Consider the following 25,782-nt stretch of genomic DNA (forward strand, 5'->3'; position numbering starts at 1 on the left):
TTTTTAGAGATTCATTCTCTACCATTTCTCGAATCCAGTAATATCTCACGTCGATGTGTTTGGTCCTTGTACGGTACATGGAGTTCTTGCTAAGATCTATTGCACTTTGGCTGTCACAATAGACGACATACTCCTTCTAATGCAATCCAAGCTCTTGAAGGAACCGTTTCAACCATATTATCTCCTCGCCAGCTTCAGTAACGGTAATATACTCCGCTTCAGTTGTAGAGAGTGCGACACACTTCTGCAACCTTGACTGCCATGATATAGCTCCCCCTGAAAATGTAAATAAATATCCAGTAGTGGATTTTCTGTTATCAATGTCACCTGCCATATCAGCATCTGCATAGCCCTTCAAGATTGGATTAGATCCTCCATAGCATAAATAATCTCTCGCGGTACCTCTCAGGTAAGTGAGTATCCACTTAACTACTTCCCAATGTTCCTTTCCAGTATTTTCAAAAAACCTGCTGATAACACCAACCGCGTGAGCAATATTAGGTCTAGTGCATACCATTGCATACATCAAGCTTCCGACTACTGAAGAATAAGGAACTTTAGCCATGTTCCCTTTCTCCTCCACTGTTGTAGGACACATCTTCTTGCTTAACTTTAGATGACTAGCAAGAGGTGTGGTTTCTAACTTAGCATTCTTCATGTTGAAGCGTTCCGGTACATGTTCAATGTACTTCTCCTGAGATAGCCACAACTTTCTGCTTGTTCGCTCTCGAACTATCTTCATACCGAGAATTTATTGTACTCGGCCCAAGTCCTTCATATCAAATGACTTGGACAAATATCCCTTCAACTTTGCGATTATCCCTTTGTCTTTTCTTACAATCAACATGTCATCCATATACAACAACAATATAATAAAATTATTATCAGAAAATTTTTTGAAGTATACACATGGATCAGAATATGTCTTTGTGAAAGTTTGACTTTTCATGAATGAGTTAAACTTCTTGTACCACTGCCTTGGTACCTGCTTCAACCCATAAAAACTCTTATTCAGTTTGCACACTATGTGTTTCCTTTCAACTACTTCAAATTCTTCTAGCTGCTCCATATAGATCTCCTCTTCCAAATCTTCGTGAAGAAATGTAGTTTTTACGTCAAATTGCTCTACTTCAAGATCTAGGCTAGTTGCTAAGCTCAAGATTGTTCGAATAGAACTCATTTTGACAACAAATAAGAAAATTTCATCAAAATCAATACCTTTCTCCTGCTCGAAGCCTTTTACCGCCAATCGAGCTTTGTATCTGACAAGCTTGCCATTTCCATCTTTCTTGAGTTTAAAGACTCATTTGCATTTGAGTGGTCTTTTTCCTTTTGGAAGTTCAACCAGCTTGTATGTGCCATTTTTCTATAGAGATTCCATATCCTCTTGCATGAATTTCATCCACTAGTTCTTTTTCAGATGAGACAACACCTCCTTAAGACTTTCTGGCTCCCCTTCATCTCTAATGAGGACATACTCTGTGGAGGGGTACTTGCATGACTCTACCTTTAGCCTCTCTGATCTCCTCAGAGGTTGAGATTGTTCTTCTTCCTGAGTGAGGTACTCCACTTGCTCGACATCATAATCAAGTTGCTCCCCCTGCTCAATAACCTCACCAGGTTGCTCCCCCTACCCGGCAACCTCATCGGTCTTACTTTTTGCAGTTGTGTAATTGTTAGAAGTAGAAGGAATAGTAATAAGGTTAGGAATTATACCATTCTTGGTCTTCTCTAGCATATCATCAGCAGTTCCAACTTCACTTTCTCGGAAGACTACATCTCTGCTTCTGATGACCTTCTTCTTTACAGGATCCCACAATCTATATCCGAACTCTTCATCTCCATATCCGATGAATATACAGGGAACAAATTTATCATTCAGCTTTATTCTCTTCTCCTTTGGTACATGTGCAAAAGCTCTACAACCGAACACCTTCAGATGCGAGTAAGACACCTCCTTGTTGGTCCAAACTCTCTCTGGGATGTCAAACGCCAACGGAATTGATGGACTCCTATTGATCAGGTAATAGGTTGTTTGAACTGCTTCACCCCAGAATGACTTAGGGAGTTTAGCCATTATGAGCATGCTTCTCACCTTCTCCACAATGGTGCGATTTATCCTTTCAGCTATGCCATTGTGTTGTGGGGTTCCAGGAACTGTCTTTTCATGTCTGATCCCATGGATTGAATAGTACTCTTGAAATTCCCTTGAAGTGTACTCACCTCCATTGTCACTTCGGAGGCACTTTAGCTTTTGGCTTGTCTCCCTTTCTACCATAGCATGAAACTTCTGGAAAACTTGAAACACTTCATCTTTGATTTTTAAAATATAAACCCATAATTTTCGTGAAGCATAATCAAAACAAGTAACAAAATATTTATTACCGCCCATCGATTCAATTTTTATTGGACCAAAACTATCAGAATATACCTAATCAAGTATATTCAATTTTCTTTTAGATGATGTCTGATATGAGACTCTATGCTGCTTATCAAATAAACATTAGTCACAAGGTTTTATCGTTGTACCTTTGGAATAAGAAATGAGTGGTTTTTTGGCAAGAATCTACAATCCATTCTCGCTCATATGACCCATTCTTCTATGCCATAAATCTGCAGAAATCTCATCTTGTGCCACGTTCAATTCACCTTGGCATATTTCTGCATTTGTCCTGTTTAACGTGCCACGAGCAACTCCCTTTGCAATCACTAATGATCCCTTGGTGAGTCTCCATTTTTTATTTGCAAAATAGTTCTCGTATCCATCTCGGTTTAAAGCAATTCCCGAGATCAAGTTTATCCTCAAATCAGGTACATGCCACACATCCTTTAGTTTGCATCCGACATTTGTCTTGATACAAATGTCACCGATCCCCACAATCTTTGAGTAACTCGTGTTTCCCATTCTCACAGTTCCAAAATCACCTGCTACATATCTGTAAAGAATTTCTCTTACTGGTGTAGCATGGTAAGATGCTGTTGTATCAACCACCCATTCCGAATCTGGACCTGATAAGTGCATACATTCCTCTTCCTCGTTTATAAAGAAGACAACATTATGATTATTTTGCACCATGGCGACTATGTTGTCGTCATTCTTCTGGCCACTAGTTTCACCTTTGCCCTTCTTTGATTTGGGCAATCTCTTTTGAAGTGACCTGGTTGATCACAATTGGAGCAATTTCTAGCTTTTGATTTGGATCGGTTCTTAAACTTCCCACGAGCTCCGGATCTACCATAGTTGCTCGAACTCCTTTGATAACTCCTGCCTCTACCTTCTATGATGAGAGTTTGTCCTTGATTTTCAAGCTTCTTTCTCATCTTCTCATTGAGTAGAAGAGCCGATGTGACATCTTTCAACTCAATGGTAGTCTTACCGTGCATGATGGTTGTTGCCAAATTATCGTACGAAGATGGCAACGAGTTCAACAACAAGATAACTTTATCTTCTTCCTCGATTTTTACTTCGAGATTGGCGAGCTGTGTGATTATTCCGTTAAACACATTTAAATATGACAAAAAATTCGTACTTTCACCCATGTGTAGGGCGTATAGCTGCTTCTTCATGTATAATTTATTTGTCAGCGTTTTGGACATGTATATGCTTTCCAACTTTGTCCAAATGCCACATGCGGTGTCTTCATCAATGATGTTATTTACCACATCATCTGATAAGTGCAGCCTGATTGCACTAGCAGCCCTTTCATCCAAGTGAGCCCAATCCTCAGCTTTCATGGTATCAGGCTTTTTGGCATCAACATCTAGTACCTTGTGTAATTCTTATTGGATGAGCATATCCTTCATCCTTCTTTGCCATGTTAAAAAACTACTATCTCCGTTAAATTTTGCTACCTCGTACTTTACTCCGGACATTTTTATTTTTCACCGAGTATAGTACTACCGACGGTGAATAATATTTCTGTGAACGAGCAAAACCTGTGCTCTGATACCAGTTGTTGGGAATAAACCCCCTACAAAAATAATATTCACGGTAATAAAAGATTTCATTATTAATACATTTATTAATTATTTTAAGTTTTTTTTCTTAAAAATATATAGTTTAAATTCCTAATTATAAATAATATCTAGTATTTCTTATATATACATGTACATATCACACAATGAGATAGTAAAAAATATATATTTTGCTATCGCAATTTTAATTAATTAATTAAAGTAATGATATTATTTATTTGGAGGATATCTACTACTTTTAAGATATCATTTACTAATTTATAATTATTTAATATATATATATATGTTAATCTGGAAAAAGTCTATTTAACTATGTAATTGCAGTTGTCAAAAACATGACAGTGAGAATTACACTATAATTACGTTCTGGCAAACAAATAAGTCATTGTGAGTACTATACTATATAATTATCAGGGTATATAATTACTACCTTAGTAATTGCATATCCAAATAATTACACATGGCTTTCCAAACAGATCCAAAGTCTAAGAGATCCAACTCATTCTGTAACATATACCCACCGGTTTTTATCAGGTTTATATTTGAACGAGTGGCACTTATTATATTTACAAAGCAGTAAATCATACACTGGTTGAATGGCAAGCTAACTTTGTTCCATTTTAAAAGTATGTATGAAATGAATTGTTTTTAATTTACGCAGGAAACAATTCATTTTCCTCTTCGCTCGTGATCCTTTACCACAGGAACTGTGTTGCAAATTAAACAACATAAGTAGAGACCCTTAAATGACCACCCTCTACTTTTAATTTAAAAAGGTAGGTTGCAAAAAATATAAAATCTGTGGGAGATTATATCATTTCTACGATTAGGATGCAAAAACTTTTTAAGTAACGATTACTATCATTTAGGTCATAACTCGTTACTTTAAAATAATTTTATATTTGAATGTAACTATATAAAAGAAAAAAATGGTTAATCTAAATATAAGATAGTTCACACGAAGTGTAACAAAACGAGTAACATCTTTTCTATAATGGGTACACACTACTCATTATAGTGGGGTCTGCCTACACACTACCCTCCTCAAACCCCACTAGTGAGATTATCACACTAACCTCCCCAAACCCCACTAGGGATATTATAATGGGTTGTTGTTGTTGGGCAGGGGCGGCCCAACCATAAAGCAAATGAAACACTTGCTTTAGGCCCCACATATTTAAGGACCCCAAAATTACTAGTATTCTCTATATATAGTAGTATATTATTTATATAATTATCTTTTATTATTGATAAATTTATTTTTTTATTGTCATATTAATTTTTAATAACTCGATTTCTTCCTCTAATTAATATAACTAAAATAGTTTTCTGTCAATCATATTTTATTTTTTTACTTAATTACATTTCTCTATTCATTAGTTGGTCACGTAACTATATCTAATAATCTAACTTATTATTTATTTTCCTTACATAAATTATACTCTCTCCGTCCCAATTTATATGAAAGTGTTTGACTGGACATGGATTTTATGAAATAAATGAAGACTTTTAAAACTTGTAATCTTAAATAAATCATAAAAGTTTTTGGGCTAGAAAGCATCTCATTAATGGTAAAAAGAAAAATCTAAAGTTGAATTGTTACCAAATATAGAAAGGGACTTACTAAAAAAAAAGAGTCACTTATGTTTTCTGGTTCTCCCATTTCATTTGTGATGTAATCAACGTTAAATTTATTTAATTTTCTGTATTTTATAAAACTAAGTTCTCATTTTTTTTAATTCTACATCCTCACTTGTCTAATTTTTTTAAAAACGATGTTCATTAAATAATATATATATATATATATATATATATATATATATATATATATATATATATATATTAAGGCCTCTTATTAAGATTTTATTTTAGGCCTCCGATGAGGTTGGGCCGCCCCTATTGTTGGGGTAAGGTTTGCGTACACACTACCCTCCCCAGACCCCACTAATAAGATTATAATAGGTTTGTTGTTGTTGTAATAAGCTATTAAGTATTACACTAATTTAATTAAATCGGCACTTGAGTTGCGGTGGCATCTAAACGCATCACGTGGCGTGTTATATTTAAGCTCATAAGCTGAGTTGTTTTGAGCATTTTACAGACAAATTTCGGAAGGCAGCATCAGGCTGGGGATTTAATTTGCTTTATTAATTTCGTCTACAGACAGCAAGGCGAAAGCGCTTTCATGAAATGTCCCTGTAACATGCATGAAGTTGTTTGAACTCCAAAAGACGACACTCATAAATTCTACGAGCTTTCACGCAATTTGGCTAGTCACCAAAAACGGAAATCTCTCTAAGTATAGTGTAGGAAATATGAGGTTTTGACCAATATTGTCCCTTATTTTTTAGGGTAGGTTTATTTTGGTCTCTCAAATATAATTTTGAGCATATTTAGTCCCTTAAGTATGCTAAAGTGGAGCATCTGTAGTCTCACTGACAGAGGTTTTGACCAATATTGTCCCTTATCTTTGAGGGTAGGTATATTTTGGCCCCTCAAATATAGCCCTGAGCATATTTAGTCCCTTAAGTATGCTAAAGTGAAGCACCTTTAGTTTCATTGACACAATGTGTTCAAAAACTAAAGGTGTTACCCAACTCTGATTCATGAAGCAAATCTTCCGCTCTGAAGCAAAAGTTGCCTATTTTTTTATTGGATAACGTAAATTATCAATTTAATTTCTCATTTTTAGATAATGTATTCTAAAATTTCGATCTTGAAAATATCTCCTTTTGTGCCAGTTTTCAATGAGAAAATGACACTATATAGCCGCTATAAAAATAATAGCCGAAAAATATATAAAGTTTGTATATTTTGTATATATATATATATTCCTTTTTAATTTTTTTTGTATGTTAATATATAAAAAATATACCAACTTTATATACTTATTCTGCTACCAGATGTAAATAGTTTTTGGCACGGGCTAAAAATGATAATACAACCTGGTTATTCGTTTGCTTCAATAATATGCCTAGAAGTGATCCTGGCAGCTCTATTTTTTTCAAATTTAACTTTTCTTTTTGGAAAAATCAACCGAAAATTTTAAATGTATATATATACACAAAACAATTTACAAATTTTATATATTTTTCGGCTATTATTTTAACAACGGCTATACAATGTCATTTTCTCATTGAAAACTGGCACAAAATGAGATATTTTCAAGAGACATTATCTAAAAATGAGGAATTAAAGTGATAATTTGTGTTATCCAATAAAATGAGAGGAAACATTTTGCTTTAGAGCAGAACATTTGCTTTATGAATCAGAGTTGGGTAACACCGTTAGTTTTTGAATATATTGTGTCAGTGAGACTAAAGGTGCTCCACTTTAGCATACTTAAGGGACTAAATATGCTCAGAATTATATTTGAGGGACCAAAATAAACCTACCCTCAAATATAAAGGATAATATTGGTCAAAACCTCTAGGAAATATATACGTTTAAACTATTAGAATAGAGTCTATTTATATAATGTAATATACCATTTCCGATGCGGGCCTTTATTAATTATTTTAATTTTAAGTTTATCCCATCATGATTTCTTTTAAGTTAAACATATTGAGATAATTTGTTGATGGATGACAGCACAACTTAAACCAAAATTAAAGAGCTTTACGTTCTTTAATACTATATATTGAATTAATTTAATTAAAAGTTTATATTGATTAAAAGAAATATGTATTGCTTCCTCTGTTTTATTTTATGTAACATTATTTTTTTATTAGTTCTTTTCGCAAAGCATCTTTATACAAAGGCGGATTTAGGCCCAAATTATAGAGTACGTGAACCCATAGTCTTTATGTCAAATTAGATTTTTTATATACATATTTCATAGAATTGAACTAATATTACTTGGTGGTCTCCATGCTCTAGAAAAGTTGAATGTTGCACTTAGTTAAATGTTGAGTTATTTTCCAAAGGGAGAAATATCAATTTTTCACTTAATATTTTTTTTCTCCTTTATTTAATTGTACACCCATGTTCAGAAATATATATTTAAAAATAATTTAACTTAAGCTTCTCACGTATAAGGTATTCTTTTATAGTCACAATAAATAATCTCAAAGAATATTTAGAATCACAAATTAAAAGTCTTTCTTTTATTATTTTTTAAAATCTATGCTCAATTAAACACTACCATATAAATTGAAACAAAAAATTTATTTACCTAGTTTAGGTCTTTGCTGCTATCCACCGTTAGTTTTTCCTAACACAAATTTGATGGAGTTGGCAATGTGAGGCTTTAGCACCAGGGGCGGACCCACGTGCTATTAAGAGGGTTCAACTGAACCCGCTTCGTCAAAAAATTATACGGTATATATTGATAATTGTAATTAAAAACATCGAAATACACCTATAGAGGGTTTATTTGAACCCGCTCGTTTCAAGTCATCTCTCTATTGGGGTGGTCATGAGGGTTCAAATATTACGTGAGGTCTTGTGTTCGATCCTAACTAGCGCATCTCCCTACTTCAATTTTTCGTTTTGTTCGCATTGGAACAGAGGATGTGCAACCAACTTTCCAAATTAAATTGGACTTTGCATGTTGATAGGTTATAGGTAAGGTATCCATGTTATGTTTTGATGATCTAACAAACTTATTGATAAGAACGAGATAAGGAACCTGTTGCACATTCTCAAGTACTTAAAAGAATAACAAGTCTCAGTTCGGGGACGTGATTCAACTCTTGAGAGCCAAAGGAACAACAGAGGGAACAGATGGCCACCAGTTCCCGTTGGTGACTGTACAAGTCAACTCCCCACAACTGTTAAGTTACTGCTTGCACACGCAACGGTACAACAGTCAACTTTATGAGGAATGGCCTTTACCTAACTTGCTTACATCATTCAAGTGATGTCACAAATGAGTTATTTACATCAAGCAAAGGTAAAACAAAACACTTGTACATTCAAGAATTTATCAAGCATTTTCTCTCAAGTCTGTGCCAATCTTGCAAATGATTATCAAGGGCATCAAGAACAAAGAACAACATAACGAAGGACCAGTTTCATATATTGAGTCATTACATGTCCTTAGTTGTGTTGCACCTTTATTAAAATTCTTTACTTGTAATTCCTACTTAGCTTAGTTAGAAGTATTGTGTAAAAAATCTTTGTAAATCATAAACCCTTGTGTTTGTGCCTTGGCTAGAGTTAGTCGAGTTGTAAAGTCTTTGTAATAGAGTTATTACAAAGTGACTTGTAATAGAGTGTTACAAGTTAGTGAGGGATTACGAGGTTAGTTCCTAGGTTACAATAGGTTGTAATCTAAATTTTGCTCAGTAGTAAAGTTGAAATCCTACAAGGGTAGGTCGTGATTTTTAATCCCATGAGCTGGGAGTTTTTCACGTAAAACTTCTTTGTCTCATTTACCTACTGCAGTGTGCGTGTGTTCTGTGGGAACTAATAGAGAACCTGGTTCTCTATATAGTTTGGTAGACCCTTAAATTCTATCAATTGGTATCAGAGCAGGTTCTTTTTAAAAGGTTAATACCAAGAAAGGATCTTCATCATAGCTGCTCCACCAAACTTCGAGGAAGGACAATCAACATACATACCACCTAGATTCAACGACCAATACTATGGTTGATGGAAAATAAGAATGCATGATTTCATCATAGGTGAGGATTCAGAGTTGTGGGACGTAATTTGTGACGAACCTTTTGTTCCCATGAAAACTGTTGATGAGGGAACAACTACAATCCCAAAAATGAGAAAAGAGTACAACAATGCTGACAGAAAGGCTATTGAGAAGAATTTCAGGGCAAAAAAGATTCTTTTTTGTGGCATCGGACCAGATGAATACAACCGCATCTCAGCTTGTTAAAGTTCTAAGGAGATCTGGGAAGCTCTTCAAACAGCACACGAAGGGACAACTCAAGTCAAGCAGTCGAAGATTGACATGTTGACAACTGAGTATGAGCTCTTCAGAATGAAGGACGACGAGTCCATTCAGGACATGCACACTCGCTAAACCTATATCATCAATGAGCTTCACTCAATGGGAGAAATCATCCCCAGGAACAAACTTGTCAGAAAAATACTTAGTGTATTACTTGTTTTCTGAGAAAGCAAGGTAAACGCCATCATAGAGGCAAAAGATTTGCAGAAGCTGACCATTGATGAACTCATTGGTAATCTGAAAACATATGAAATGAAGAAGAAAAAGGATCATGAGAGAATAGAGCCCAAAAGGGATAAGAACCTGGTCCTAAAGACAGACAACAATGAATCAAGTGATGAGTATGCTGATAGTGCTCACTTGACAAAGAGATTTCAGAAGATGGTCTGCAAAAATGGAGGTATTCCAAAGAACGACAACTCTAGCAAGCCAAGAGGCTATGACTTATGTCATAAGTGTGGGAAGTCAGGGCACTTCATCAAATATTGTCCTCTTCTCAAGCAAGATCAGTACAAACACAATTCAGACAAAGCAGCTAAGATGAACTATGTTCATGACAAACGATTCAAAAGAAAAGATATTGCCGACAACGTTGTGAAACAAGCTCTTGCTGCATGGGGAGACTCCTCAAGTGAATCTGGCGAAGATGATAACAAAGGTGACATCTCCATGATGGCAGTAGAAAGTGAAGCAACTGAATATGACTCTATCTTTACCCTGATGGCACAATCTGATGATGATGAAGATGACGATGAAGATGAGGTAAACTTTCTGGATGTTCAAAGAAATTTGAAATCCTATTCTCAAAAGAAGCTTATATCTTTGGATAATATTTTAATTGATGCTTATCACAGTCTCATTAATGATAAAAATGCGCTAACCACAGTACTAAGAGAAATTGAACACGAGAGAGATGATCTAGTGGTGGTTGCGGTTGATCAAAAAGAGACCATTGAGAGTTTAAAAAGGGAAAAAGATACTTTGACTGAGAGAATTGCAAACATAGTGCATGAGAGAGATGGCCTATTAGTAGTAGTCGTGGACCTAAAGGAAATAATTGAGGAACTAAAAAGGGAAGGTAGACATGAGATTACCCAAAAGGGAAATAAATTTGCAAGTGAGGCACACCTTAGGCTTGAAGATGAGCTAAAATCAGTGAAATCTAGTCTATGTGCTAAACTTGAGAGAAACAGACAGCTTTAGGAAGATCTAGGCAGAGTTAAGAATGATTTAGAAAAGTCGACTGTCTCTAGTGAAGTCATTGACATGGCAAATGGAAAAACTGACATGATGAGTGAGGCCAAGGATTCAAATGACAATGGCACAGTCAAGGATCCAAATGACAATGGCACAGATAAATCTTTAGCTGACATAGAGGAACCCGGTTCCTCAGTTACAACAACCGAAGCTGAAAATAGAGTTGCTGATGCAGATCAAGAGACCCCACATGAATAGAGAGAATCACATTCAGAAATACCTGGACCATCACACAACAAGATTCAGGTGTCTAACTGGAAACACAAAAGTTCACATCCTATGGAAAATGTGATCACTCCTCTTGATTCAGGAATTCAAACCATATCAAAGGCAACAAACGCTCTTGTCTTCTCAGTTTTTCTCTCTCAAATTGAGCCCAAGAATATCAAGGAAGCATTAAAAGATGCTGATTGGATTACAGTTATACAAGAAGAACTCCATCATTTTGAGAGGAACAATGTATGGCACCTAGTTCCACGACCTGTTGACAGTACTATTATAGGAACCAGGTGGGTATTCAGAAACAAACTTGATGGTTTGGAAACACAACAAGGAACAAGGCAAGGCTAGTAGTTCAAGGCTACAATCAGGAAGAAGGGATTGACTATGATGAAACTTTTGCTCTAGTTTCTCGAATGGAGGCCATCAGAATTCTTATTGCCTTTGCATCTCATATGGAATTCAAATTATTCCAAATGGATGTCAAAAGTGCTTTTCTGAATGGCTTTCTAAAAGAAAAAGTCTTCGTTAAGCAACCATCTGGTTTCGAGTGCCATGAGCATTCCGAGCACGTGTTTAAACTTGACAAGGCATTATATGGACTGAAATAGGCTCCTCGTGCATGGTATGAAAGGCTGTCCAAGTTTCTTCTAGAAAATGGCTTTGCAAGAGGAAAAATTGACAACACTCTATTTCTGAAGAAACGTGGAGGAACCTGCTCGTTGTGCAAGTTTATGTTGACTACATCATCTTTGGTGCAACAAATGATTCTATGTGTGAAGAGTTTGCAACGCTCATGGGAAGCGAGTTTGAAATGAGCATGATGGGAGAATTGAATTTCTTCTTGGGTTTGCAAGTCAAGCAAACTTCTAAGGGCACAATGATAAGTCAGCAGAAGTACATCAAAGAGCTTCTGAAGAGATTTGAATGGAGAGTTTAAAGATCATTGATACACCTATTGCCACTGTCACTCTCCTGGATATGGAGGAACCTGGTTCTCCTGTAAACGAGACTATGTATAGAGGCATTATTGGGTCACTTCTGTATCTCACAGCAAGTAGACCAGACATTGTTTTCTATGTGGGACTTTGTGCCAGGTTTCAATCCAATCCAAAGGAGTCTTATCTGAAGTCTGCAAAGAGAATTCTGAGGAAAAGGACTTCTGAAGCTGAGTATCTGTCGGTTGCCTCTTGCTGTGCTCAATTGCTGTGGATCAAGCAACAATTAGAAAATTTCGAGAAAATGTTGAGAAAGGGCTCATCTGCAAGAAGTTTTGCAGCACAGAAGATCAAATTGCAGATATCTTCACCAAAGCACTGAGCAGAGAGCACTTTGAAAAGAATTGATTGGCACTAGGGTTGATGAAGTCTAGCTAGGTGTTACATCCCATGTTTTCGTACGTTAAAAGTTTCGTCTTAAGGTAATCGATGTAAGTTCGGGAATGAGATTATTTTGAGATTATAAGCATTTTGCTATTTCAAACAAGTGACGAGTAAATTCATAATGGTGAGAGAATAAGCGGATTGAAGAAAATGAGTTTCGTCGAAATTTAACATTTTGGGATAAAATACGGCCCGAGCTAAAATACCCGGTATTTATGGACTAGTATCGTACAAGGTACCACATGGCCATGATAGTAAGGTGTATAAAGTGTGTTTAAAGTGAGTAGTATTTTAAGTAATTTGAGATAATTCTTAATTATATGGGTAATTAGTTGATTATTGGTTAATGGGGGATTAATTAGTTAAATAAGATAATAATAATTAATTAAGCCTCTAAGATAAGCAAAGAACGTGGCAGCCCCCCTTAAAACTTAAAACTTAATATGACTCTTAAGTCATTAATATAGGTGGCAAGCGTAAGAGATGTGGGCAAGTCTTGTAACATGAGTCACATTATACATTTAAGGAAAGAGATCCCTTTTTTAAGTCTTAGGAATATGAGTCATTAGTCATATATTCATCTAAGGAAAGAAAGCTTCAGTCAAGCATATAAGAACGTTCCAATTCCAATCACTTTCTCATCCAAGGAATATAAGCAACATTAATTTACTTTCCAAAATAGCAACGTTGTTGCTAAGTTATTAAGGAAAGATTTCGGCCAAGATTTTCTTTGCATAGCAACGTAATTGCTTAGAGCTTTTCATACGACTTGTTCTGTGTTTTGTTGCAATTAATCTGTGTTAGAGTATTTTCAAGAGAATCGACTCAGGTATGTTAAGGCTATCCCTTCTTTCTTTTTGGCATGCTCCAAATAATATAAATGAAACGAGCAAAATACGCAACTTTCATAAATGACTCTATTCATAGAAATACTAGGGGTGTCTATATTATTGATTACCCATGTGAATTATTATTATATCATATGTTCATGGGTCTCAGAAAAATACGTATTTGATAAAGTTTATCCGAAAGGCATATTGATTTTATGACATTCCGAAAAATCTTATTAACGTATTTCATATGTATTTCATGCATTTATACTTGCACATTGACCCATGACTAGATGGCATTATATACGCGTATATATATATATATATATATATATGTATATGAGATATGAAAAAGGTTACGGCGTTATATATGCACCACCACCTTATCAGCTAATATGCATTGATGATTTGCTCACAGTGGCCGAAATGATATGATGGGATGCCCTGAGAGGCTTGATGATGTTATGAACACATATACTTATGCATGGTATGAAATTTATACGCATATGCATGACGTTATAAAAATGAAATGATTCACAGAGCTATGTAGATGTACATGTCGAGTCTTTTATTCCATGTTTCTCTCAGGTATATTATTTACAGATTTTTATTCCTTTCATACTCGGTACATTATTTGTACTGATGTCCCTTTTGCCTGGGGACGCTGCGTTTCATGCTTACAGGTCCCGATAGACAGGTCGAGAGTCCTCCAAGTAGGCTATCAGCTCAGCGAAAGATGTTGGTGCGCTCCATTTGCTTCGGAGTTGCTTGTTTGGTCAGTATGATTTAGACGTGTATTGTTTGGTATGGCGGGGCTCTGTCCCGACCTTTATGAAAATTATGTATTCTTAGAGGCTTGTAGATAGATGTCATGTACGTAAAAGATTATATGGCCTTGTCTGCCTGTGTTCAGTGTAAGAGTGGTTATTTTGGTCTTATAGGCCCATATGTCTTATGTATAAGTTGGTATTACATGTTGTATTCTACTTATCTCACGGCAGCCTCTCTGGCTCAGTTATATATGATAGTGTGATACGAAAAGATATGGTATGTTGGTACTCGGTTGAGTAAGGTACCAGGTGCCCATCGCGGCCCATCGGTTTGGGTCATGACAAAAGTGGTATCAGAGCTCAACTTCCTAAACTCTATCTTATTCATAATACGATGATGCCTACATCCAGAAAGACGGTTGGTAAGAGATATAGCTGTGGAATAGTTGATTCAGAGGAACTCAATTTTTGCATCATGCTTATGATGGATAAATATAAGGTATTCAACAGATCATGTGTGTACTAAGATGTGTAAACTTCTTGATAAGGATCCCTAAGGCAAGAATGTCTATCCACTCTTACGGTAAAAAGGAATAAGAGAATCGGAAGGTAGACACTAGTTTCAGCAAGTAAAAGAAGCAAGACGAAAAAGGGTACGAGCTACCCATCTAATGAAGATTATCGCAGAGGAATATAAGTATTTTGAGTTACATTCAACAACAGAGGTATGTACCATTGGCCATAGCCATATCATTTATGCCTTATGAGGGCTAATAGAAGTAGTATAAGAGAAGGCAGATATCAGGATCCTGCTGGAGTTAGAGTAACCCAAACTGGTTGATGGATTGTTTGCGTTAGTTGACATTTTCAAAGTATATTGCAAATGTGCTAATAGATCTCCTTGTGAGACACCCAGATAGTGCACTCTAAAATAGTGTAGCTAGATATGAGTACTACAAAGATAGGCACTAGAAGCCTTGAAGGGATAAATATTACCTTAGTGTGGCTCCCGTCCCTTTTAGAGAAAGAATGTTAGGCAACCCGAAGAGTCAATGGATGGAGCAAGAAGCGCTAAAAGCAAAAGAATATTTTGTTCGAGTTTTCAGAATAAGTAATAGACATAAATGTTAGCGGGAAATAAGAAGAGACTTAAGAAAGCATTATGAGTAAGATGTGATACATGGATGACAACGCTAGATAAAAAAAATGACAGTATTACAGGGTCTATAGTCAAGTGAAGGAAAAGACGAGTGGTGACAGGCCTTGAGACAACAAAAGAATATGGGCCATAAAGTCATACCTTCATTTCGAGAAATAAGTTTGCGACTCTAACATAATTACAAGAAGGAAAGGTTAGATCCCAGAGTAATGAAAATCAGTATGGGCTGGTGAACAAGATAAACTAAACATGAATTAGGGACTGAGTGATTTGATAATAGTCGGCATCATGAGAATTTTAGAGATTGCGTTCCACCAATAATAGAATGAACGAAAGAAGAATAATCTTTAAAGGTCATTCAGGAAGATGCTTCTCTAAAGCAAGCAATGTGAGAAAAGTTAAGCTTAATGGACTATGTGTGCTAGTTAAACTAAGTGTCACCCTCGTGAGTAAGGAATTTTGTTATCCTTGGTACAGAAGGATTGCCGCAAGGCCAGTAAGGGTCATCGATGATGTAAAAAGACGCCAAATATGAAAAGGTAAAAACATCTATACGTAGATCATCGTAGCACTAACTCTTAGTACTCCCCTAAATGGGAAATATGGAGTGATGTGGCATTAAGTCATAATTAAGTGGTTCTAGTAATTATGGAATATTAAAGGAGGAATGCGATAAAAGTGAGAAAGGGATGAGATTGCACTTATTCAAATCCTATAGATATGCTATGATTCTAGAACATTTTGCAAAAACGACGTCAAGGAAAGGAAGTAGGGTTCCTGCCTAGGATGTTATTGATAAATAAGGAGTCAGTGCGAAAGGTAAGTTAATACCAAGGGAATAACCCAAGAGGGATTACGCGGAAATACAACTATGAAAATGGACCAACGAGCAGTTGGTAGTTGATTCAGGAAAAGTCCAGTTATGGCTAGATAAGAGGTTACAGACAAATCAACAGATCGTGCAAGATAAACATAGTGAACCCCAACATGGGAATTCAGTCTCGCAGATATGATATCGTGATCCTTGAGATATATTCAGATAGGAGTTGGGGTAGTTAAAGGTAAATAAAAGAGAATACCACTGGAAAGACAGTTAAAACTTCAGTTTAGGAGCAACCCTACAAGCACAAGGGCATGTAAATAAGTAACTACGGATAATTATAGGCACGGAATAACATCAAAAATTCCGTCAAGTATACGATGTAATAAGATTGAAGCTTTACAAGACTCAGAAGGTCTTCCCTAAGTACTACAATGAAAGACTAGCTGAGGAAATAAGAAAGAAGGATCCAACCTAAGCACAGTGACCTAAAAAGAAAATTGTCTTATAATAACAGGCTCACAACAACATTGTATGCACTCCATAAGAAAGTGGCACCTATCGTGGTTAATTAACGGGAAGAAAAAAAAATCAAAATGGTGATTTTCAAGATCATATGGGTTGTATGGAATTTCAATATGTGTGGGCACTAAGATAAGCCAAGTATTCATGCAACAAGTGGCAGAACGACTAGGGAAAATAATTGCTTACATTTAAAGAAAGCTGAGAAGGAACATAAGGAATTATTCGATCAATGATCCAGAGTTTGTTATGTTATGAATGCACTCAAGATTTCAGAGTATTATCCATGCAGCATATATGCTGACAATCATATAGCCGTAGAAGATTTCGGTATAAGTTAAAAGAAAGAATTGAGCCTAGGTCATAGACAAAGGATTGAATTATTAAAAGATTGTATCATGGATATTCCATAGAGCCCATGAGAGGCTAAAGTAATAACTAATACCAGGAGCCGCAGATCGGAAGATCGCTTATGCCTACATAAAGGCTGATAAGAAGGAAGAGGAAACTAAAGAGTTACATCAACCAAGTAAATCAACAGTCTGATTATTGGACCCAGAAAATTATAGACATCATGTTTAAGAACCTTGCAGAATCACTCTTAATATAAGAGGTACAAGAGAGATAGTACAGGAGCCATATTCTATAACGGCTCTACGATAAAGCTAGTTAGAAGAGTACCGACCTCATAAGAAGTCAGTATGAAGCTTCCATTGGATTATGTATACACCAGAGGTGCAAGTATTATAATAGAGCTTCAAGTTATTGATGTGAATTGTACCTATGTCGAGGGGAGGTCATGAAAGAGATAGAAGATATGATGCAAGATTTTAAGGCAAAGGTAACAACGTACGAGATACTCAAATGTAGAAGGTTGTGAATAGTTCATACTTCGGATATAAGGCTAGAAGCATGGGGATTCAATATCCAGGAATGATAGCAGCGTCGTCAATGACATGTGTTCCAGCCTATGGTTTTTAGGTATTGAGAAGCCTGATTAAGAGAGTAAAGATGATTTAGACACGATGTGATGTCTCGCTTGATGTTCCAGAATAATATAAGGAAATCTATTGTGCAAGCAAGTTGAAGGAAGGTTACGAGTAATATAAATAGATATGTGTAAGTCGCAAGCTAAAGTATGGTAAAGCGACAAGGTTTTAGGAAGGCAGGGGTAAGAATAAGAAAGGGTGAGTGAGAAGGTGACGAGAATGGATAACTCCTCAGGATTAAGCCCATGAAAACAAGAAGAGTTGATGGTTTCTCTAAGTTATACAAAGCTCAGTATAGCCTGAATGAACTCAAAGGAGTCTAAGACTAATGTATTTAGAAGAGATGGAATGCTGCCCTGATAGTACAATGAAGGTGTAATTGTGATAGATAAAGGATGACGATTGGGCCTACGATTGAGTAATAATTTGAAGAGGTTTTCATGACATGTACGGGATTAAAATACCCACGTAAGTGATTCACATTGGGATGCTATAAAATACGGTTATTGAAGTACAGTATCACCGCTAAGTGGATCAGGAAAATCACTTCAAATACTCCTCGATGCAACGTAAGCCCTAGTGGCAATGTATTACGTAATAAGTTTCAAGTTATCAGTGGTATATTGTAGATCAATATTGAGGTAAATCAACAATGGATGGACAAAAGTCACAAAGTATGAGATGATATTAAGCCGTCATTCTTAAGAAGAACAGTAATGAGGAAGCATTAAAGGACTTAGATTTATACATATGGGATAAGCAACGAAAGTAACTTAGAGTTCGGTAGCAGACCTCAGTAAAGATAAACCGAAGTAAGCGTTATGGTATAGTATGACCTACCTAGATGCAGTAAAGTCATACGAATGGATAACCAGGTCTATGAAATAAGATATGGCAATATTCATAAGTTCGACAAAGTACCGACCGAAGAACTTCAATACACCTATAGATGCCCAGAGGGACATATTATCAAGTTCTGTATATGTTTTCAAAGTGAGGCCTAAAGATTGGCTAAAAGCTTAAGGAAAGAGTCGCATAGGAGCACATGCAAGGAAAAAGTCCTACAGGCTGCATGTCAAAAGGTAGCAACAGTTACAAGATTGGAAGGATTCCGACCACGAGTCGTGGTATGAGAAAGAGGCCTAAATGGGGGGGGGGGGAGGGGGAATGCCCCAGCCTTTGGGATTCATTCACAGAACAGTTGCTTAGATGGAAAGAGAAGTACTAAAGTATTCGCAAGAGCTATGGGTTATAAGAATGATAAGTGCATCAGTCAACATTCGAGGACGAATGTTTCAAATGGGGGAATGATGTTACACCCCATGTTTCCGTACGTTAAAGTTTCGTCGTAAGGTAATAGACGTAAGTTTGGGAATTAGATTATTTTGAGATTATAAGCATTATGCTATTTCAAACAAGTGACAAGTAAATTCGTGACTGTGAGAGGAAAAGCGAATCGAAGATAATGAGTTTCGTCAAAATTTTATATTTTGGGATAAAATACGGCCCGAGCTAAAATACCCGGTATTTATGGACTAGGACAATACAAGGTACCACATGGCCATGATAGTAAAGTGTATAAGGTGTGTTTAAAGTGAGTAGTATTATAAGTAATTTGAGATAATTCTTAATTATATGGGTAATTGGTTAATTATTGATTAATGAGGGATTAATTAGTTAAATAAGATAATAGTAATTAATTAAGCCTCTAAGATAAGCAAAGAACATGGCACCCCCCTCCCCTAAAACTTAAGACGACTCTTAAGTCATTAATAGAGGTGGCAAGCTTAAGAGATGTGGGCAAGTCTTTGTAACATGAGTCACATTATTCATTTAAGGAAAAAGATCCATTTTTTAAGTCTTAGGAAGATGAGTCATTAGTCATATATTCATCTAAGGAAAGAAAGCTTCAGTCAAGCACATAAGAATGTTCCAATTCCAATCGCTTTATCATCCAAGAAACATAAGCAACGTTAATTTACTTTCCAAAATAGTAACGTTGTTGCTAAGTTCTTAAGGAAAGGTTTCGTCCAAGATTTTCTTTGCATAGCAATGTGATTCCTTCGAGATTTTCATACGACTTGTTCCGTGTTTTGTCGCAATTAACGTGTGTTAGAGGATTGTCAAGAGAATCGACTCATGTATATTAAGGCTATCCCTTCTTTCTTTTTGGCATGCTCCAAATAATATAAATCAAACGAGCAAAATACGCAACTTTCATAAATGACTCTATTCATAGAAATACTAGGGGTGTCTATATTCTTGATTCCCCATGTGAATTATTATTATATCATATGTTCAAGTGTCTCAGAAAAATACGTATTTTATAAAGTTTATCCGAAAGGCATATTGATTTTATGACATTTCGAAAAATCTTATTAACGTATTTCATATGCATTTCATGCATTTATACATGCACATTGACCCATGAATAGATGGCATTATATACGCGTATGTATATATATATGTATATGGGATATGAAAAAGGTTACGGCGTTATATATGCACCACCACCTTATCAGCTAATATACATTGATGATTTGCTCACAATGGCCAAAATGATATGATGGGATGCCCTGAGAGGATTGATGATGTTATGAATACATATACTTATGCATGGTATGACATTTATACGCATATGCATGACGTTATAAAAATGAAATGATTCACAGAGCTATGCAGACGTACATGTCGAGTCTTTTACTCCATGTTTCTCTCATGTCTATTATTTACAGATTTTTATTCCTTACATACTCGGTACATTATTTATACTGACGTCCCTTTTACATGGGGACGCTGCGTTTTATGCCCGCAGGTCCCGATAGACAGATCGAGAGTCCTCCAAGTAGGCTATCAGCTCAGCGGACGATGTTGGTGCGCTCCATTTTCTTCGGAGTTGCTTGTTTGGTCAGTATGATTTAGACATGTATTGTTTGGTATGGAGGGGCTCTGTCCTGACCTTTATGACAATTGTGTATTATTAGAGGCTTGTAGATAGATGTCATGTACGTAAAATATTGTACGACCTTGTCTGCCTATTTTCAATGTACGAGTGGTTATTTTGGTCTTAGAGGCCCATATGTCTTATGTATAAGTTGGTATTACATGCTGTATTCTACTTATCTCACGACAACCTCTCTGGCTCAATAATCTATGATAGTATGATATGAAAAGATATGTTATGTTGGTACTCGGTTGAGTAAGGTACCGGGTGCCCGTCACAACCCATCGGTTTGGGTCGTGACACTAGGGACCTGGTCCCTCGATGATTGGCTATGAAACAAATGTATAGGTAAAATAACTAAAATGTGTTTTTTGGCAAAGTCTAACTCTCCTCTATACCGTTACAGGTAGATACGCATGACGATCATAGAGAAGACAAGTAGCTAATACATTGCACGTTAGTCAAAGGATGAGGCTTACATTTTCAAACTCTGTCACGGAACCTGGTTCCTTTGACACAGGTTAGTAGTTCCTCTGTGCTCTCATGCAAAAAATTTTAAACGGCTGAAATGGTGCCGCATCATTATATTGTCAGTTTCTTTTTGCTTCTTGAATCAAAGCACCTCACCCTTTATGAAGCAACCCGAATACCAAAATTTAATACCCAACCGGTCTCTAACTCCTCTCAAATAAATCCATTCAGAGTCACTTTCAAAACTGTTCATATCACGAATCCAAAATTCCCCTTTTTCCTTCTTCAAACTCTCTTCTTCAACTAACTAGACTCCACCATGTCTGACAATCAGGAAACACAAAATGTTCCACGCATCATCTCCACTGTGTCGTCATTCGTTGAAACACCAGTGATAGAGCCCACACTCCCTGTTCCAACTAGTCCAAACCCTAAGCTAGAGTCACAACCACCCTCTGCTTCCTCTCCAACCCAGTCGTGTTCTGGTTCTCATCAGAGTCGCAAAACATCGGCTCCCTGGAAATTTGTGGTTGTGACCTCTACTTCTGCCTCGCCGGAAAAGATGGTTGACGAAGACACAGTGGATGGAGAAGAAAATCAAGAATTTTCTAGTCTACCAGTGGAAGAGAGTTCTGCTAAAGAACAAGATGTGTGTCATATCAGTGATGAATCAACAATGGCAGCCCTGGGCTTGGATCCTACAGGTAATGATCCTCTTATGCCTTCTGAAGTTACTTTGGAGTTACAAGAACATGAAGCTATAGAAAATATGCTTTCAATCGCTGCTGAGGGAAGTCTGATCGGAGGTTATGAGGGTGTGTCTGAGTTTCAGGGGGAAGATAATGGTACAAAAGTCATGGGAAGGGAACTGGTGCCTGTCAAAAATTTGGCACCAGACAGTACTACTGGGGAACTTCCTGAGGAAGCTGATCCCTCCACTTGGGATGGAACTCCCAGTTCTTCTAAAGAACCCCAGGTCAGCACTGATTCCGCTCCCTCTCCTCATTTCTATGCTGAGCCATTGGCCATTGTTCCTCCCGAGATGCGATCTCTGTCTGAGGAGGAAAACGAAGGGAGTGAAGATGACTATGACAATGTGGCTCTTACGAGCTTTATCAGGTCTAGGAGTGGTCAGGCAACTCCCCAATAGTCAACTTCTAAGAGACTTATCACTAGGTTGCAGAAGAAGGAAGAATTTGAGTCAATTTTAAGGAAAATCAAAAGGAAAAAGAAGAAGAGGAGATTGGTGAAAGATGGAAAGGTTGTAAATGAGAAGGGAGTGCCTCATGCACTAGTCGTTGATGTTGATGATGAGGTAGAAGAGGAACCTGATTCCTTGGTTTGTAAGTACTCAAAGAAACCTATTGTTCCAAAGTCCAGAAGGGAGTCATATGTGAGTGAAATAGACTTGAGCAAGGTTGAGGATGAAAAATCTTGTGAAAAGGTAGTTGAGGAATCTGGGGAGCAAGTGACAGAAGAATCAGTTGAAAAAGTGTCTACGAAAAGGGTGTCTGGGAAATCTGCTGAGAAAGGAAAGAGTGCTCGCACATTAGTAAAAAGGAAGGGTGATGCTAGTGAGGAACCTGGTTCCTCCAAAAAGACCAAGATTGATGATACCCAGGATGATAGTAAGGAAAAATTGAAAAATCAAAAGGTGTTGTGGGCAGGGGCGGATCTAGCGCTATGGATACGGGTTCAATTGAACCCATAACTTTCGACAAAACCCGAGAATATACTGTGCAAAATTACTGAAATATGATCATATATTAGTGTTTGAACCCATAGATTAAATGAGGCTATGGGTTCAGTGGTAAAACTGATGGGCAAAGTTCCACTTATTGCGAGATGACTTGAGTTCGAATCTCTGTGTACACAACTTTTATTGTAATTTTATTTGATTTACTGTTTAACTTCTTTGTTATTTATGGGCTTTTTTTGTCCCTTCCCATTTAAAGAGGTCTGTTTCTTATCCTTAAAAGATGAGGACCCACCTAATTAATTTTATTCTTTAATGTGTACTTCATTAACTTATGGGGCTTTTTAATAATTATAAAAAAGTTGGTCTTCACAAAACTTTAAGAGATCAAAACCTTTCACTTTTCAGAAGGTTCATCGGTTCCCAAATTTTTAAAGCTAGGGTTTCAAAAGAATCAAAGCAAAGACTCTTCTTGAGTTCTTCTTGGACATAAATTGCAATCAATCCTCTTCGTTAGTTTTGCTGGTATGCCTCTATTGTTCTTTCTCAATAATAATGCAATAATATTTATTAATTATAAGTTACAAGATTTGTCACTGCTGTTCTTGGTTCTTGCATTTTGGTTCCATATAAGAAACGGGTCAAATGTTTTACTCTATGACTTCACTAATTAAAGACTTTCTTTTGGATTTATTTATTTTAACTGTTAAACTCATGTTTAGCTCACATATAGTGAATTTTAGTGATAAACTGCTATGATTTGTTTTGTGCTTCAACATTTGAGTTTTAAGGATAAATTTAACTTTTTATATCATATTAATTACTTGTCAATCCTTTCCTAAACTAATCTTACTTTTAGGCCTAGGGAATAACTCCATTCTTGTTGTGCTGAAGAAATTAGATATTGTATCATATTAACTCCAACTTCATAAGTAGTTACGTTGTTGAAATATAGATTTGGTTGGATTAAGTTTCAATTACACTTTGAAGTGTAATTTATCTTTTGTGATTTTTAGGATCTTTTTAGTGAGGGTGGATATGATCACGAAATTTTTCAAGGCTATTCCAACTCCTCAAAGTTCTGGTTCTGGTTCTAGTCCTCCTACGCCGAGTTCTTCTCCATGTCCAATTATTCATGACAATATCAATCCTTCGGCGGTATCAAACAAAGAGAAAATATTGAATTTAAATCTTGAACCTGATCCCACAGAAAGAAAGCAAATTTTAGAGTATCCTCCGAATTTACGTGACCGAGTGAGAAGATATTATATTCAACAAGGACCTTGTCAACCTCGTAATTGTAGTTTTTCAAAAAGAGATTTTGGTGGATTTATGCGTCAATTTAATCTTGAATGGTTTAACACTTCATACTCTGGATGGTTAGAATATAGTGTTGAAATTGATGCAGCATTTTGCTTATGTTGTTACTTGTTTAAAAATGAGCATGGAGGACATGGAAAAGTTGGGGATTCTTTCACAAAGAGTGGTTTTAGAGCTTGGAATAAAGTTACAGAAAGGCTTAATGCACATATTGGAGAGGTAAATAGTCTTCACAATAGATGTTTTATGATGATGAGAGATTTAATTAATCAAGAACAATCAATTCTAACCTCTTTTGACAAGTAGTCTGAAAAATTAAAAGTGATTACCGAGTTCGGTTGAATGCTTCGATTGATGTGGCAAAATTTCTTTTAAAATAAGGAATGTCTTTCCGAGGCCATGATGAAGGTGATACTTCTACTAAAAGAGGAAACTTTGTAGAACTCTTATAATGGTATGCAGATAGGGACGATGAAGTGAAAAACGTTGTGCTACAAAGTGCTCCACAAAATAACATGATGATTGCTCCAAATATCTAAAAAGAGATCGTGAATGCTTGTGCGAAAGAAATAATTAAAGCAATAGTTGAAGATTTAAATGGAGATTATTTTTGAATTTTGGTTGATGAATCTAAGGACGTCTCTCATAAGGAACAAATGGCTCTTGTTCTGCGGTATGTCAACAAAGAGGGAAAACTTATTGAGCGATTCCTTAGTATTGTTCATGTTAAAAAAAACAACTTCATCGTCATTAAAAAAAGAAATCTATGATTTGCTTTTAGAGCACCCATTGAGTCTATCTCAAATACGGGGACAAGGTTATGATGGAGCTAGTAACATGCAAGGAGAAATCAATGGTCTTAAAACTTTAATTCTGAAAGATAATCCTTCGGCATATTGTATACATTGCTTTGCCCATCATTTGCAATTGACTCTTGTATCCGTTGCAAAAAAACATTGTGATGTAGATCAATTTTTTGATATTGTTGCTAATGTCTTGAATATTGTTGGAAGTTCTTTTAAGCGTAGGAATATGCTACGAGAGGATCAGGCAAAAACAAACTAGAGGAACTACAAATGCTTGGTGAAGTTCGTACAAGAAGTGGACTAAATCAAGAACTTGGACTCCAAAGGCCAGGTGATCCTCGATGGGGTTCTCATTTTAAGACAGTTCATAACTTTATTGCATTATTCTTGTCAATCATTAATGTACTTGAGTTTCTTGCAAGTGAGGGTGCAAATAATCTTGAGAGATCAGTGGCAAAAAGTCTAGTGAATGACATAAGATCTTTTGAGTTTGTGCGTATGATGCATTTGATGTTAAAATTATTAGCAATCACAAATGATTTGAATATAGCTTTGCAAAGAAAAGATCAGGATATTATAAATGCTATGAAGCTTGTTGGTTTAGCCAAGAGGCAATTGCAAGTGATGAGAGAATCTAAATGGGAATCTTTGATAGATGACGCCTCTTCATTTTGTTCCAAGCATGATATTGTGATCCCTGAAATGGATAAGAAC

The sequence above is a fragment of the Nicotiana tomentosiformis genome, chromosome 2 (assembly GCF_000390325.3).
Source record: "Nicotiana tomentosiformis chromosome 2, ASM39032v3, whole genome shotgun sequence".
Lineage (NCBI taxonomy): Eukaryota > Viridiplantae > Streptophyta > Magnoliopsida > Solanales > Solanaceae > Nicotiana > Nicotiana tomentosiformis.